Source organism: Staurois parvus, unplaced genomic scaffold (assembly GCF_062004578.1).
Source record: "Staurois parvus isolate SC_StPar_1 unplaced genomic scaffold, SC_StPar_1.0 ptg000066l, whole genome shotgun sequence".
NCBI classification, from domain to species: Eukaryota; Metazoa; Chordata; class Amphibia; order Anura; family Ranidae; genus Staurois; species Staurois parvus.
Genome location: NW_028317862.1, coordinates 3925798 through 3944478, shown reverse-complemented (window position 1 = coordinate 3944478; position 18681 = coordinate 3925798).

Genomic DNA, 18681 nt, shown 5'->3' with positions numbered 1-18681 from the left:
ACAATGCCAGTCATTAAAGAGTCCCTAAAAATTAGAAACAATGGCTTTGAAATGACAGAGCTCAATACTTCAAGGACTCGTGGGTGTATGCCATCCGGTCCAGCTGCTTTATTCACCTTTATTTTGTCTAAATATTTTTGGATCATATTAGTTGTGAGCCAATGTGGATCATCGGGAGCTGTGTCAATGCCATGCCCATTATGGGCAAGAGCTCCCCCATGCTCCTTTGTATACACAGAGCTGAAGAAGGTATTTAATAAATTTGCCTTCTCTTTGTCCCCAGTCACCCACTCTAGATTATTTTGTAAAGGGCCTACATGCTCGGACCGGACCTTTTTACTATTAATATATTTGAAGAATTTTTGGGGGTTGGTCCTGCTATCTTTTGCAATCTGTCATTTGTTTTAAATTTTTGTGGCCTTTATTTCCTTTTTGCATATTCTTTGTAATGTTTAAACAATGATAGTGTTCCTTCATTTTTATATTTAATAAATGCTCTTTTCTTATCATCTATAGCTTTTTTAACTTTGCACGTAAGCCACATAGGTTAAAATTGACATTTCCTTTTCAATCTGTAGCCACTGTAATTTTGTGTTGCATTCAATGCAAAATGACAATCTGAAGGCATTATGTATATTGTTGGTATGCAGAACTTCTCCAGAAATGTAATTTGTTGCTTTTGTTATGTGCTCACTAACTTTCCCAAAAGTCTGCACTAAGATAGAAGTCAACTTTTAGGCATCTACTGCAATAGGAATTTTGGCTTTGCTGAGATACTCTACAAGAGTTAAATACTTCTAAATAAATGCAGACACTATAGCTTTTGCCACCAGAACACTGAGAGTGCACCAGGTGATTATAATGAACAGGACACCCCCATTCAGAATTAGTTAGCACAAAATCTCAGAGCAGGAAAAAGGTGTGACTCTTCAACAAAGTTTGTTAAAATTCTTGAGTTTAGTAAAATCCTTGCAATGTTCATTGATTTCACAGAGGGGATTGTTTTTTCCCAACAAATTGAAGTTACACTTTAAATTAGTGTTGCATCGAAATGAAAATTCTGGTGCTGAAACCGATACCGAAAATTCAGAATGCATGTGGCCGAAAACCTAACCGAAACTGAAATGTCTGCGTATGTGGGGATAGGGAGGCTCCAGTTCTTTTTTGTATTTTTGTTTCTACTGTCATGTATTTTAAACTTATGATTTTATTGCTATTACATAGGGGACCAAGATCCCCTATGTGATAGCATATGAGTGACAGGTCTTCTTTGTAGGGGGCAGTTTGTGCAAGGAGGGGGTAGGAGAGGGGCAGTGTATACAGTGAGGTAGCAGTGTATACAGAAAGGCTCCCTCACTGGCTGTGACTATATGTTGGTGGCGGATTTCAAATACAATTGTCAGATTTTTTTTTTCTTCATTATATCTCACAGAATTAGCTGTCACTTTCCCCAGAGCTAAAGGATTCTTTGTTTCTTTCATCTCGGGATAGAAACTAAAAGGAAACATTGTTTCTTTTGACTCGGGGAAAGAAACTAAAAGGAAAATTTGTTTCTTTTAGCTGGGGGGAAAGTGACAGCTAATTCTGTGAGCTATAATGAAGAAAACAAAAACCAGTAATTACATTTAAAAACCAGCACTGACATGCAGTGAAGGAAATAAGTATTTGATCCCCTGCTGATTCTGAATGTTTGCCCACTCACAAAGAAATGATCAGTCTAAAATTCGAATGGTAGGTGTATTGTAACACTGAGAGACAGAATAGCAACAAAATTTTCAAAAGAAATGTATGTCTAACAAATTATGCACTGATTTGCATGTTCATGAGGGAAATAAGTATTTGATCCTCTATCATTCAGCAGGATTTCTGGCTACCAGGTGTCTTTCATACAGGTAACAAGCTGAGATTAGAAGCAGTCTCTTAAAGGGAGTGCTGCTAATCTCGTTTTGTTACCTGCATAAAAGACACCTGTCCACAGGAGCAATCAAACAATCAGATTCCAAACTCTCCACCATGGCAAAGACAAAAGAGCTGTCCAAGGATGTCAGGGACAAGATTGTAGACCTACACAAGGCTGGACTGTGCTACCAACCTATCGCCAAGCAGCTTGGTGAGAAGGTGACAACAGTTGGTGCAATCATTCGCAAATGGAAGAAACACAAAACAGCTGTCAGTCTCCCTAGGTCTGGTGCACCATGCAAGATCTCACCTTGTGGAGTGTCAATGCTCATGAGACTTCTTATTTTCGGCTGATATGTTTCGGTGGCCGAAATTTCGGTACATCCCTACTTTAAATGTTATCTTACCAGTAATCAAGTGGGCTGTGAGGTCATATTTTTTACAGCTATTACATATATATTGCTTTCTATACCCTGTACAAATGAGTTCCAGTTCCTGTTCCTGTAAAGATGTACTCAGAAACCAGCATGTGTAGTTTAAATGCCCCAAATTAAAAAACACTCCATTACTACTTTGTCCCCCAAACTACAAGACGCAACACTGGCAGCACTGACATGAGAAAACAAATCCCTTTCTTCAACTAAGATGGCCAAGTCCACTGAGAGATGCAGTGCAGATCAAGGCATAGAAATATAGTAATAGGGAAAAGATCAGCTTCCATGGTATGGTGCTCTTTATGGCAATTCACTGTAACACAGCACAAGTTAAAGCCATTACCCACATTTTTTAATTATTATTGTTTCAGGTTTTATAGAATCTGGAAGATCTGGCTCAGCTATGTATCTGATTAAGGCAGGTTATACATTATGCAATTTTCTGCACTTCAACCACGGGTTGAAAGAAAGAATGTTGCTCAGTTCCCTCATCAACACGGTCAGTATTGATAGGGAAATCCCTCCCACTGCGCTATTGCATTCTAACAGCTGGAGTTTTCCCTGCCAAAAAAACACAATGATCACTGCTGGCAGCTATAGCGGCTGGCAATGATCGAAAGAAAACAACCTGACAGTCTGGTTGTACTGAAGTCAATCAACAGATCAACTTCAGTACAACCAGCTTGGCAGGATGGATCAAAATGCTATTGAACTGACCACATTTCAACTTGTCTATGGCAGATTTTACACTACCAACACAAACCTTTCTCTGAATGACTACAAAAGTGTTTTCTAGTAGACCCCTTTCTGTGTAGGTGTCTGTTTATACATTGTCTTGTTTTTCAGCACAGCAGACCCTCTCTACACTTGAAACTTTTCAGTATCATCTAGTTCCTGGTTGCGGCTTAGTCTACATTTTTATGTACAGTGTTAACTTTTACTGTTATGCCGGCATGCTATCTGGAATACTCATTATTTTCTATTTCAAATACTCTTTTCTCTTTTTTTTTTTTTTTTACGTTTGATGGACATTACTTTGGAACTTATTGTTACATTGGTTCTATTCATATATGTGTATGGATTATGTGCTGTATCTTGTGAAAAACTCAATAAAATGTATTGAAAGTGAAAAGTGCTGGTTAGTAAATATGGCATGCACTACTCAATTTTAGATCATCATGTATGGGTCTGTAAGCATTCCCAGCATGCAACAAGTCATCCTGTTCTCAAACGACTAGCATTAGAATTACAAAGGAAAAGGTCAGACAGGGTTTTAACATAAGTGAAACACCTTTAATTCTGAATAGACTTTCAGACCAAGACAGATGGTAATCAACATCTAAATTAGATCAGCAAATATGTTCCTTATCATGTTCTTCTCTTGATCTGGGTAGAGAAAAATGTACATGATTAGTCAGGCAATCAAAAGTGAAAACTTTTTTTTTTTCCATGGCAATGAATAATAAGACAATTATCATCCATTAACTTCTTTCCAAATCACCATTATAGAAAACTAATCCTTAATTGCATTTAAAGCATCTCTCCTTTGTTGTGATGCTTTAAACATTTTTCTCTCGGTTCTGAATTTCACTGCTCTCGTAGAGCGCCAGAAATAATGACAAAATCCAACATTTGCTTCTTGTTATCATTTATTTACAGACAGGCCTTGACAAATGTAAAGTCTTCATTAAATATAAAAAGGCAGCACAATAATCCACATAGACAAAAGGGCTTTGAAAAGAACTGCTATCTATAAAAACAAAACTTCATCTTTTCAACTCATCCACTAACTTTGAAGAGGGGTACAGGTGTGCCCACTTTTTGATATTAGCACATCAGTATTATTTGAAAAAAAAATACATTAATTGTAAGTAACAGAACTTCTTTATTGTAGAGGAAGACAATTATACAAATTATATCTATGAAAGACAGAGAATGGATGTACCTTGAACTTTGTCTATGCATGGAGAACAATAGGAAATTAATAATTAAATCTATTACATATGCTCATCCATTGCACAAAAGACACCTCAGCGGTTCAAACAGTGCTGTATTTTCATTTGAATAGTTGTTCCACGTTGCAGTTTTTTTTCCTCCAACCTCATTATATAGGTATTGTGCTTTAAATGTAACTGATAAGTTTATAAGCTTTAGACTACGAATAGGACTACGTTTTAAAGCACAACTTGTGAATAGCATTGACATCTCCCAGCCTTCGTTTTAAGGATTCTTTGTTTCTGAAATAATGAAATTAATTTGCCTTTGTAATTTCTCATCTCACACAGTCAAAATAGCACTTTAGAATCCATTTAAAGATATCTGCAGAGCGTAGCTGATCTTGGCTGTAAAACAGGATGGAAAGCAAACATCACCCACTCTGCACTTTTAACCCAATGTTATTATACTCTTTGTACACAATTAAAGCTTGCTGCTGGATTGTTGATAGAGAATCATTGAATTAACAACTCTGATAGTTATATAAGGTTTCATAATTATTTAAAGTGGATTTCCATTTTAATCTCTCTGCTTGGGAGTTTTCCAGGTAGGAATATAGAAGAGTTCTACCCAGTTGATCTTTCCCATCACCACCCACAACTATTTAACTTTAATGGCATTGGGATGCAAGAGAAAAAAATCCAGTTTTTGCGTTGCCATCTGCTAAAATCTGGGGTTATGGCATAAACTATAAAATTAAAGTGAAACTCCAGTTTTATTAAAATTGAACTCTAGGCAAATAGCTAAATACATAGATAAAATACATATATGGAAGCTGTTTTATTTGCTAAATGATCTGTATTTCTATCCATCCAGTTCTGATATTAACGCTGCTCTTCCACATACCACTGACCTGTCTGACAGCGAAGCAGGCCTGATTTTTGTCTGCTCCTCTTAGGTAACATTTATGGGAATTGTCCCTGCCCCATCCTGTGACTGATTGAGGAAAGTTGAAAAATAGAGCCAGACCCATAGGGTTATCTCACTGGTATTGCTATCGTAACGTTTTGATGTTGATGTAAATTATCTTTTTCCCTGGCAGGCAGCTTCAACACCCCAAAGGATCTCCACTGTCTCCTTGGTTTGTAGTATAACAAAAAATGGAAACTGAAGTGCCAAATTACTGCTAGGAGGTTGAGATACACTTTTATTCAAATAAAAGTCAGGGGGGCAATCCAAAAAGTACACTTTTCAGAGGTACAATTGCTCTTGGGTACTCTTGGACCCCCGAAATGCATTGGCTACATTTTGGAATGTCCCTCTGAAGTTTATTTAATTAAAGTTGTAAGGGGACCTCTTAGCAGTGGTGTAACGCTTTGATTTCCATTTTTGTTACATTGCCCATCCTGTGAATGGACAGTGAAAAAACTTAAAGCAGACTGATTAGCTCATCTTTTTTTCAGCTCTCCTTTTATCAACATTTTCCTTGTTAGCACATGGGCACTGCAGCACAAATGATTGCCATTTTGTGCTGTTTCTCCCTTTCCAGTCTGGACTTTGCTGTACTGGGGATTACAAGAAACAATGCCAAGTAAAATTATTTACACTGCTGCCATTAAAAAAATACATTTAATAATGTACTAATTGATACAGAGCTGAGATCATTTGTTTGCCTTTTATCTGCCTACAAAGCAATCTGTTCCAGGAGACTTCTATACATTGCAAAGGTTTTATAGCAAATTTTATTGTAGATTATCTCCTTTTTGATGAAATTTACATTTGCCTTTCTCAGTGGGAGGATCTGTCCTTATTATTACCACCTGAGAGTCAAAGAATATATTTGAAAAGATGAAACTCATTTTGTGGAGGATTCTTTTTATTTATTTTCCAATCCTGTGAAGACATTTAGGAAAAACAGTCAGACCATTGCACAACCAGGAAATTAGATTTCTGTGTAGTTCTGTACATAAACAGTCTACAATGCTCTCAGTTCACCATATTGCAGTGACATTCTAATATTTGGCAATCTTAGAAAACCATAGCAGCTGCAATTTTAAATTGAGAGGCAATGTTAATTAAAGTTATCCACAAAACTGTAAAGCAATTATATAGGATACTATATATCAAATTTTGGTTTATAGAAGATGCTGTATATGAAACTTTGGCTGATAGCAGAGTTTTCATATAAGGGGTTTGTCTATATAAAATGTGCTAATGTTGGAACATCAACCTATCTGGATTCACCCACATTCTTGGTGAATCGTCATCAAATGTGCAGCAGATGTGGAAATAGGCAAAAGAGTAATGCATGTTACTATAAGGAAATACTTGGATTTACCTTGTTCAGAGTGCTAAATGTTAGAGAATTATTTTAACATTCACTAATTTATAAATATTTTAAGTGTTACTGAAACCATCACTTAATATTCAGTATAATAAAGAAAATCCAGATACTGATTGATTGATCTATCTGGAATGGGCTAATGTATGAGACAATATTGATAACACCTGTGCTTTAGGAACCAGGTGGATAATTTGCTAGTGAATATATGGTAAAGCTTGTGTACAGTTGAGCTTGTCTCCTTCATGTTTCTTTGTGAGCACAAATACACATAAATAGCCAAAGATGTGAGATGACAGTAACCCAATCCATGCTTTCAGCATTGAAATCTCTTGGCTGGAGTTGACTTTGTATATTGACTTTTGTAGCATCCCCCTGAGCCCTGGAGGCATAGTGGTACCCCCAGAGGTAAGGTGGGCTGACATTTCACCTCAGGGTGTAGATCTCTTAGGCAACAGTAAAAACCAAAAAGGAAGTTTTTTACTTGCAGTCCATGAGAGAGAGGGTTAGGGTTACAAAGCCTCCAGAACTCCACAACTCCAAACTAAAGTAGAACTCCAGTACACACATTAAAAGGGCCTTTAAGTCTAATCCAACACTCCTGTGTTTAGAATCATTCTGTAGACAATATGCTCAGCAATTATCTCTCTTGAACAGTGTCAGCCAGCACCAACTGGGACAGCATCCTAATTCCAGGCTTCTGCAGAAGAATAGACCAACTTTCATGGGACTCCATCCTGCCTCCAGACAGGGCCAGCTTTAATATTCAGACACACTCAGGCTTCTTTAGGTGGACAGGCCTAAACAAGCAGTTCCAAACACATGCACCCCACCCAGGCTGCAGCCCAGGGGGAGAGCTTGCTTCAGCTCACCCCAAATATTTATAACCTTTTCCAAGATGCACCACTGGCATAGAAACTCCTAGTAGTTGGCTGGGAAAAGATATAAATATTCATAATCTAGAGTAGACCCACTGTGTGATCTCACACTAATGCCAGAGGTGAATGTGCCACCTACTGACAGCAGGAAGAACTGGCAGCCAGGCTGAGTTTAGGGGAAGCTGAACAAACAGGCTATAAATTGTCATCTGTTGACTTCTGCTTCTGGCAGGGTTGCTACAGAAGGTCAATTAGAGGTGGCTTTATATTTGTCCATTTTCATGCAGCAAAACTGTTGCATTTTGCTGATTGAACCTACAGGCTCCCTTGTTGAACGGCCAACAATACCCCTTTTTCTTGTTGGCTGGCTGTCCAGATGCATTGGATCCACTGGCCCCCGATTCAAACAACTAGCTACCAGCCCTTGAGGAGGTCATGAACTTCATCCAAAGACTGATGTCTTTGTGATCCCAACACAAAGACGGCCACACCATCTTGCACTGTCTGAACTGCTCATAGTACTGAAGCCAGTTTAGGCCCCTGTAGACTTGATGAGCCTCGCCAATAGAATCCAAGTAGCAAAACAAGGCCAAACAGTTCCCCAGAGCTTTTTCGCAAATTACACTGGCCAAAATTGCATACTAATTAGTAAACATTCACGGAACTAACCTATACTGCCACCTTTCCTCTTCCTCTTTCTTACTCTCATCCAACTTACCTCTATCCAGTTTAAACTTCTCCAACGGAAGGAGAGAAAAAATCTCGATGTACTCACCCTTCCATATTATTTCTTTCACTTCAGGTTTGAGATGTGCCCCCAGGGGTCCTTAAAATACACATATACCTCGGTATTCCAGCTTTTATCTTGTGACAGGACCCAGGTCCTCTGCTGCTGACACGCCGGTGCGGGGAGTGGAAGACGCCCTCCTAGCAGACACAGCAAACCTCCTCATGCCAGCCGCTGGCTCACTCAGACCTCCCATGTGCTCTGGAGCTCATCACCGCAGGTAAGAGTAGAGACACCAGCCGCCCTAGGCCTCAGGCTGGTTTCTGATGACACCACTCTCCCTGCTGAGCTGACTAGGTGGACTGAGCTCCACCAGGGGGGTGCCGAACTCTGGTCCTGACACACTGATACTGGAGGATGGACAGAGGCAGATGGTGCCGCATTCTGCGGGTCCCGCCATAGGAAAGGATTCCTCCCAGGCCATACAGAAGGTTTCTTAGGACGGTGTTTTTGTGCAGGTCCCGGAGGGTCCCTTGAGGTACTTCTGGAGGGGCTCCTAAAGTGACGCTGGACCTGGGGAGTCACTTCAGGGCTCAGACACTCCAGAGGCTATGCCCTCTGAGCATGTGTGGAAGCAGGGGAGACCGGGACTGACCTTCCCTGCCCAACTCCCAGAAGCAGTCCAGTAACCTGGGACTGCAGTCTTCTGTACCCTTCTCTGCAGTCGCTGCTCTCAGCTGGGAGATAAGACATTCTAAGTCACCCATAAAGCCAAATCTAAGGCCGCAGACCAGCACAGAAGTTTTCCCCAACACTGCAAACCTCTGAATAAAGGCCCTCCCAGACAAACTGCCAGACAACCCCCTGCAGCTCCACCCATTGCAAGACCCTGACCCACTCAGATACTTTGAGACAAACTTTACTTTTAAACTTTTTAACCCACCAACTAGTCCAAGCCCCTTTAACCCCTGTCATGCCCTCTGTCTGTTTCCTGTGCATTTTACTCCAAGCCTCCCTTACATTTTTTTGGATTGAAGGTAACCAGTGTAATTTCAACAAAACATTATCCTTTTCTGAAAATAATGGTTATCTTTGCAGTTCCCATGGCTCTAACAATTACACCTACATGTAGATGCATTTGAAAAATCAGGACCATATTTTTTATGTATTGTAAGAATCCAATTAAAAAGCTATTGAAAAGAAAGAAAATTCAGGACTGATACATGGCCACCTATTCCATAGCTATCGATGATGGGGAAGGGTAATCCAAATTTTCTGTTCTTCTAGTGTAGAAGACCAGTTGTTTTGCAATGTAGCTGTTTTCCAGAGTCAGACATTAAGAAACAATTGTTATTACTTACAGTTAGTGATATATCTGTCAATACAACATTCAGTATGTACACCTGGAAACTATAGGAAAGTTTTTGACTAGATCAAAGGTCTTTCAAAACTTTTTTGATTTCAACCTAAAACTAAATTTTCAGGATTGGGAAGAATGATTATAAAATCATTCTTCCCTCTCTCTTTTTCAAATATTACATTTGTACAAGAAAGTTATATATTTTATTAACTGTCAAAATGAAAAGAGAGCTTGAAGAAAAGGATTTAGAATAGGTTGAGAACGATAGACATAAAGAATCAATTCAACTTCACATATAATTACTTCCATCATTTCCACCATTTGTCAAGAATAAATCACTATCCATTTTGTGATGTAGTTTAGTCAGCCCTGGTTCACATTAATGTGGTGCGGAAAATCGCATGTAATTCGCACAGGAGCAAATCACATGTGATGTCTGTGCAGTGCAATTTGAGCCATACATTTTGCATCGTATCCACACCAAAAAGGTGTAGGACCCTTTTTTTTTTCTCAAACCTGATTCACATCGCATGGGTATTCACTATTCTGGTAATCGCACTGCATTTTCCAATCTGTTTCGGGGTGTCATTAATTTAACATTGACACCCGTACCAGATCACATGGATGCCATGAGGTTTGCAATGCGGTGCAGGAAACACACAGGATTCGCTGCGTTTCCCACACCTCATTTGTGTGAGCCAGGGCTCAAACTGAGCTATTTATTTTTAGTAGCCTTTATTAGGTTGTTGCTGAAGACTAGACTGGCTAGCTTTGTTATGGTTGTGCCAAAGTACGTTAAAGGAAAATTATAATGGGTGAATTTTATTTTAATTAGATTTTTACATTTATAACCTTTTTACATTTTTTTTGTATCTATTTTTTACTGTGTACACAATCTTTGTCTTACAACAGAATATTTATTATATAACAAAGGATTTCCAGTGCATTATGGAGTAGCCAAAGAAACACCCAACAGAGCTGCTTGCTCCAAGGCATGATTTGGGTCTGTTCACTAAAAAAAGTGTAGTAGGTAGGTGCTAGGGTTAGATAGATAGACTTAGTTGTGTTTTTGAGTTGTCACTCTGTATTCAGAGTGTTCGTAAATATTTGTTAGGAAAAAGCATAGTTAGCTCACTGTACTTGGTGAGCTGTGATCATTTAGTTAGGTCGGCTCTGTGTGCTCAGCTGTGTATCCAGGAAACACTAGAAGTTTCTGGATGATAGGTGTGGAGTTATGCACATGGCAGCTTGAATATTAATACAGCCTCAGCCTATCCTATTGAGAGGGGCTCTAAGGCATGCTGGGTAACTGTACATATTTAGTGAGTACACAGGGCTCTGGGCTCTTTCCTGTCCATGATTGATCCAGTCTGGGAGAGGGCACATTGCCCTCCCAAGCAGTCCTGCCATGTAGCCTCAGGAGCTGTCTACTGAAGATCTGGTCTGGTTTCAGGGAGGAAGGCATCAAGCTACTCTTGGGGCTTGTGAGAACAGATATCCTGAAAGGATCTTAGAGACTGAATGCTGTTTACCCCCTTCTGGTCCTAGGAAGTCAGCTGCGAGTCTAGCAAAGAGAACTCCGGCTGGTGTTCCAAAGAGCTTTGTCCACCTGGCCTACTTTTAAAGGGACACTGCTCTGGGGCTCTAAAAAGTTTCTACTGCTACTACTACTACTTTTATCACTGCCTTACAGCTGAAGTCCACTGTCTGATTCAAGCACGGACTCTAAACACGAACATAGCTTATCCTGAAGATTAGATAAAGTCTTCAATGTGCATAATTCCTTTTTTTTAGAGTATCCCACTATTCACAAAACAACACTCCTAGACTGGTCATTGGAGAAATATGTGAATGCACCTATGTGCCTGGCTGTGGAGCAAAGTAACTGACTCTGGCTCAATAGTGGAAAGCAAAAGATAACTCCTATGTCTCATATTTTTTTAGTCTTGTTCATGACAAATAAAAAATAATGCACAAATGAACAATATTTGATATCAACATTTTATTAGCTTGCATTTGTGTTCAAATTTACCAATTATAAGAAAAATGTGTGTATTGGCCTCAACAGTGTTCCTTTGAAAACGTAAGTGTCTGGATGTGCATTACTTAAAGAGTATGTAAACCCCAACAATAAACTTCTCTTACTTACTCCTTTTTGTTTATTAACAGCTTCCGCGCTGTCCTATAGCAGAAATACTGCTACAGGGCGGCACGGGTATGCAAAGTCATGTATATATAGGTTTTTTTTTTGCAGTTCTGGGTAGGGGGCCCTACCCGCACCTCCATTCGCAGCCTAGGCTGTCAACCACCGACACACGGTGATCGCCAAGTATTTCCAACAGGGGGAATTGTACGAATCTTCAAAAGCGACTATATCGTTAGTTATCTTTATGTCTCTTAGGTGACTGATACCCACTTGTGTCCAGGTTCACCTTTTAAGCACTTTCACACTGTCCTATACTGTAGTAGAAATACTGCTACAGGGCGGCAGGGCTGCACAAAATCACGTATATATCAATGATTTTGCATTTCTGGGTAGGGGGTACGCCGCCTTTGGCTGCCTCAGCTATCGATCACCAGGTCCCGGCTGGTGATTCCCTGCCGGCACCTGGCAATCGCCGAGTATCACTGATGGGGGAGAGACCTGTGTATAAACAACACTGATCTCTCCCCTGTCAGCTCCTGCACACTACTTTGTATGGCTCTGCATGACAGCGCAATTGTCAGGTAAAGTAATACAGCTCCGTATCATAAAAAATGGCCTGGTCAGGAAGGGGGGTAAATCCTCTGGAGGGCAAGAGGTTAAATATACAATTGAACACATTTTTTGTTTTTTTGTTATTTCTATCTAAAAGATAAGTTCACCTTTCATAACATGTTACATGTTACACCCATATTTAGGGTATAACATGTAACATGAAAGGACCAGCCCCTGCTCCTCCACACTCCCCCATTTTGAAAGAAAAGTCACAATTCTTTACCTCTATACTTTTTTGGGCCAGTGCTTCAGCATAACAGCCATACAATTATGATTTTAAAAAGGAAAGGTCCGCAATGGTGGATTGTATATTTCTACAACGACAGATTTTTTTGTAAATCTGTACTCCAGGAATCTAAAAATACTGGTTGATTCAAGTATTTTTCCTTTAAAAAAGTGTGTGTTCATTTGCAACTAGTGTAGTCATAGTGATGACTTATTAGCATGATGTTGTCTTCCCTTGTCCAATTAGAAGGCAGGAAGAGTGTACTTGACCAAACTGTGCTATAATGGAGGTGGGGGAGGGGGGGGTCCGACTGTGTTGCATGGAAGGGGAGTCTAGATCACAAGTTCAGCTCTCAGCCAAAACAGCAGTTGGTTTTGCCTACTTATATTCTTTCACAAACAACAAAGAATCCACCTTTCACTTTTAGCAGCCCATACACAGGTCAGATTATTGCATGATAAATCTAAAGCATTCCACCATAAGACAATGGTAGATAATAAAAATATAGGACCGTCCAAAAGACAGTGTATCAAGTAGGGTTATGAGGAAAATGGAAGTTGGTTCCAAACTGTCCTTTGCTGATAAAGCCAAGATAAGCCAGCACAGCTGTCTGATGATGAACAGCCTTAGGGAATGACTCATAAAGATGATGGCCTGCATAATAGTCACACACCGTGAGGTTTGAAAAGAGACATTTTTGGTTTAACACGTTTATTCAAAAGGATTAATCCTGTTTTACATCTAATGTAGTGCTGCTTTCAATAGGTAACTGTCGTCTGAGACATTCAAACCTCAGTTTGAAAAGTAGGTATGAGTATTTCCAGTACTATGTACGCTGCTTTGATCACAAATGTGTTAGAAATATGAGAGAAGCCCTAAAGCCTAGATAATAAATTATGTATGTATATGTAACAATGCTGCTATGTGTTTTCAACTTCTCTGTATGCAAGCTGTGACAAAGTCTGAATAATATCATAAATGATAATTATTATTTTTTTGCTTTAATATTATCATATAGGAGTATTGCTATTTTTGTAACTATGTTTTCTTCTTGTTTTTCTTTCTTTCCTGCTTTTTGTTATATACCATAAGACTGCACAGTGCCCGTGTGCCATCTAGTAGTGCAGATTGCTGACATGTACTGTATATAAGCAGTCAGCTACCTTTGTACCACTTAAAAGCTTAACTTCAGCTATTTTATTTTTTTTTTTGGATGGAGTGAGGAAGAGCTAACATTTGTGTCAGGCTTTTTTTCTAAATATGTGAATTTTGTGACAAAATATAGCACTACCATATGCAATACAAAACAATATATATAATAACCTATAAACAACTCCATTATAAGTATGAATACTAATGTATATTAAAGAGAAAATATTCCCAATCAAGTCACAATTTTAGATTGAGTTAATCACAGATGGGCATTAAAGCAAATTTTATTGGGAATATTGATTTTAAAATACATTAGTGCAATTTATCATGGTGAGGGAGTTCATCATACAGTATCTTAGATATACTGTATTGCATTTAGTAGTGCTATATTTTGTATCAATTTAGGTTTTTATTTCCATTTTTTTACCCCTTTGCTGAGACTTACTTCATACCCTGCGATGCCGGTACAAGCAAGGGGCTTTCGCTTCCCTTGTTATAATTGCACACTTGCATGTCTTGGTGATAACTGCTCCTGATTGTTACAAAGACAGGAAAGCATGGACAGTAGTTAAAGCATTGCTTTAAATCTTCCTCGTTCTACTTTTGCTTTTTCCTGGAGGGATTTTCCATCACTTCCTATTCTGAAAGGAAGTTGGAGGTACAGTTGTGCTCAAAAGTTTGCATACCCCGGCAGAAATCATGAGATTTTGGCATTGGTATTCACAATATGACTGATCATGCCAAAAAAGGAGCCAAACAACTATATGATAATAAACGGCTTCATATGATCACTATCCTTAAATAAAAGACAGTTTTTGGCATGATCAGTCATATTTTCAATATCAATGCCAAAATTTCATGATTCTGCCAGGGTATGCAAACTTTTGAGCACAACTGTATTCTCAATATATCCCAAAATCTGCGCTCAAAAAAAGGAGCAAAAGCTACCAAATAGCAGCTAAACACTATACCCAGGCATTTCATAAAACGTTTACAAAAAAAAGTGCAGCTCTCAAATCAATAAATAAAATTATACAATCAAAAGATTATAATTCCATAATATGTGGAAATGATGTAAACATACAGTGTCCATAAAATAAAGTGATAGTGAAAATTAAATTTAATTAGTCCCATATGCTGTGATGGAATCAGGAAACTTCCAGAAATTGCCAAAGTGACAGCATCCACTCCCAAGCAAGGCTTACCAGAAGCAGGGGCGGACTGACCATTTGGAAACTCGGGGACTGTCCGAGGGCCCAGGGTCAGTAGGGGGCCCCATGAGATGCTCCTGGTACCTTTTTCATAGGCTATTTTGAGTTTGGGCAAGGACACAGGGGCCCCATGATCCCCTATTGCCCGGGGGCCCAATGAGTTGTCAGTCCACCCCTGACCAGAAGGCTTTTGACCTCCTAGTAAGAGTGGTCAGTCAGCACTCTTTAAGATAATGTTGATGGCATCAAGGGCATCGGGTGGTCATCATCCTCCAAGGAAAGTCCGAAATGATAACGAACAATAATCTAAAACCACCTCTTTACTTGATAATGACTCTAGGCTCTCCAATCTGAATCAATAGGATCGGAACTATGAATGAAGTGAGTGTATAAACCGACATACGGATGTGATCGGAGTTGGGGAGGTGATGGCAGCTACCGGCGTGGGTCGCAGGAATCCTTACTTTCTATGCAGGACAGAAAATGACCATTATCTGTGCAGACAAAAGTTTATAAACATTTGGGGTGTTTGCACATTACACATAGAAACCCGGTATACCGAGCATACATGCCGAGAGTATATGCGGCACATGTCATGAAAGCAGTGGTATGCATCTATAATTCCAAGGATATGTCCAAGCTTTCATGTTGTAGATAGAAACTAGTCCCTGAATGAGTATGATTCATAAAAAGATCTAGCTTTAGCTACCCACACCCCCTACCCCCCCTTATTTTTTGCCCACATAGCTGTAGTGCTGTGATGTTCTTCTAAGCACACACCAGTGCAGTGAATCCAGTTTTTACCCGCTGCAATCCTCTGTTGACTATGCTCGGTGGGTGGAGTGAAACGCGTTGGGAGCATGGCCTGGATGGAGCCTGGGCTGAGGCTGCCATACACTTTCTTTTGGGGTTTTGCAGAGATGTGCAACTTACATGACTTGTCCCTTTTCTGTTAGATGTATAGAGCTGGGACAAGCTCTGTCCTTGTCTGCAGACCAAGCGATTGCTACATAAGAGGACCCATTGGAGCCTTGAGCGGCACCTGTAAATTTGATTTGAGTCACCACTGTTTGAGTGCCACACAATCACCTTGGTCTTCGTCAGCTGGCTGCCTATTCTGGGTGCAGGCAACTAGCTCTGATGACATGCAGGACTCACCCCCCAGACAGGGGCAGACTGACAACTCATGGGGCCCCCGGGGATTAGGGGATCATGGGGCCCCTGTGTCCTTGCCCAAACTCAAAAAAGTCTATGAAAAAGGTACCAGGGGCATATCATGGGGCCCCCTACTTACCCTCATGGTGCCCGAGTTTCCAAATGGTCAGTCCGCCCCTGCTCCCAGATGTCCTCTGGAATGGAAGTGGGGGTGGAGCAAAAAAATTAAGTAAAAAAAAAAAAATAAGGATAAAAATTTGCCCGGGAGCAATAAAGCTGAACTAATTCCCTTTTGGAAATTTGGGAGTTCTTCTTTAAAAGAGGACCAGGGCAGCTGAAAATAGTGATAGCATGAAAACCTGAATTTGCAAAAACAATGTCACCGTTAAAGTAATACTTTTCATTTAAGATGATCCTTTCAATAGTCTCCAGTGATTTACCCTGAAAACATGAACACAGTTTTATCTAGTATCTCATCAAAGCACTTGCATGTTACAAGCCTGGCACGGTATAATACAGGCACAGTCTAACAGACAGATTGGTTCAATAAGGAAGTTGTTGAACTGCAAGTGAGTTAATTTGACTCCAAAAGAGGTTCGAGTTTAACAAAGCTTTGTCATCACAGGAAGGGATAGGCAGCAGGGTTGGGCATTTAAAATTCTTTAGTGATGAGTAAGTAGCATTCCTGTCCTGCTGGGAAAAAGTAGGATTCAAAGAGATGCCTGCAGTGCCAGAGGGAGAAAAATCAGCGACAAATTAGGGACTTACAAATTACAGAGAGCTACAATCTACTTTTACTTCATAGACAAATAATGACTGCAGGGCCTCACAATTCACAGAACAGTCCAAAAGCCATAAAAATAGCGCCAAATCCAATACAGATAATTGCCTCGCAGATTTTTATTGTAATTAGCAATCCCTAAAATTACATTTAACCAAATTAAAGTCTCTAATTCCATCTTGTTTTTTGGCTTTTAAGCAGATTCTTTATTGGAGTTGTTGGTAGTGAGCGGTTTCAAGGAATAACAATGAGTGAAACGGTAGTTGTGAAAAAGCAGGATGGCTCACAGACAAATAGCAGACATTTCATGACAGCAGATGGAGGAAGGTAAAGAAAATGTAAGCTCTTCATTCCTCATATGACACGATAGAATTACTCTTTCCAGCAGGTTAATTCTAAGGCCGCGTTCACCCTAACATCTTTTGATGTGCTTTTCAGTGGATCTGAAATTAGTTTCCTTTTAAAGAGCAACCCTAGGTGGTAAAGTGTACCTGTCAGTAATTCCACAAGTCTGTGTGAATAAATTATTGATATGCCACAATATACAAGTATAGCGCTATCTTCTTAAGAGCGGCTGATTTTGAGTCCCCCTATTTTCCTGCACAGCCAGGCAGCATGCATTTTCCAGACACAAGAGACAGTGCATGGACTTGCTTTTTTTGTGTGTTTATTAGGGAGTTCAACTTGGATAATTTAAAGGGGCTATGGGATGCCCAATTTGATTGAAGAAACAGCAGAGTGAGGACAGTTTCCTGTTCCAGCACACACAAAAAAAGCGAGACACTTGACTGCTTTTCAGCCAGAATCATCACAGTCCTTAGTAGAGTAATCCGCTTCTAAGAGCTTGGTGTCCCCTGAGTGGGTTTTTTAGCAACATGACAACTTATGGTAGCTCTTGGTTCCCTTAATGCACAGATGACCAGCCCACCTGGCCACGGTATCTGATCCCAGGACAGGGGATTGGGTATGCTATGAGCTATCCCCTGAAGACTAGCCAGAACTTGTATCCAGCAGACTTCTCCCTTCTAGGCCCTGGGGGTGTAGAGGGATTCAAACTGGCATTGTCCTGCAGCTGTGAATAGAACTGCTTTCAGGCCTCCATAGCTGGACTGGTTCCTCTCCTAGCTTTGCAGGCTGTCCTTCCCCGGTGGACTGCAGGTCAGTGGAGCTCCCTCTTTCAGCTTCTCTTCAGCTTCCAGACACCCGTCTGGAAGTACAACCCCCCTCCTCTGCGACTCCCTCCCAGGCTACACAGCAGCACCTCTCAGCAATCCATCTTCCACCTGACTCCCCTGCTAGCATGGCTCCCTCATATTTATGGGCTAATCTTCCCACACTGTCAGGCCTTCCATGAATATGCAGGTTGAGGTCTCCACTCTTCCACCCACTGGCTTCTGGGAGCTTCTCTGGACCACCAGAACCAGGTGGAGGTGATAGAGTCCCAACCTGCTGAGTCACCCTGCCTGACCTCGCACTGAACCCACAGTAATTCAGACTCACTCACTACTATGAGTCAAAAATTAATTTACCTCACGCTAGCCCACCTAGTGGGCACACAAGAATATAATAACTGTACAAGAAAATTTAACCGTTGACCTTTAAAAGGAACTCCTTGCATTCCAGCCAAGAGGCTTTTCCTAGACTGGTATGATGTCATAAGTCTTCTGAAAAGAGGAAACATTTCCTCAGGTTCCTCTTCTTCTGTCGTTAGACTGCAGCATTGAAATGTTTCATAGTTTCATACTTGGCAAAGTTGAATAAAGACATCAGTCCATCCAGAACAGCTTGTGTGGGTGTATGAGTGTGTATGTATTTATGTCTCTA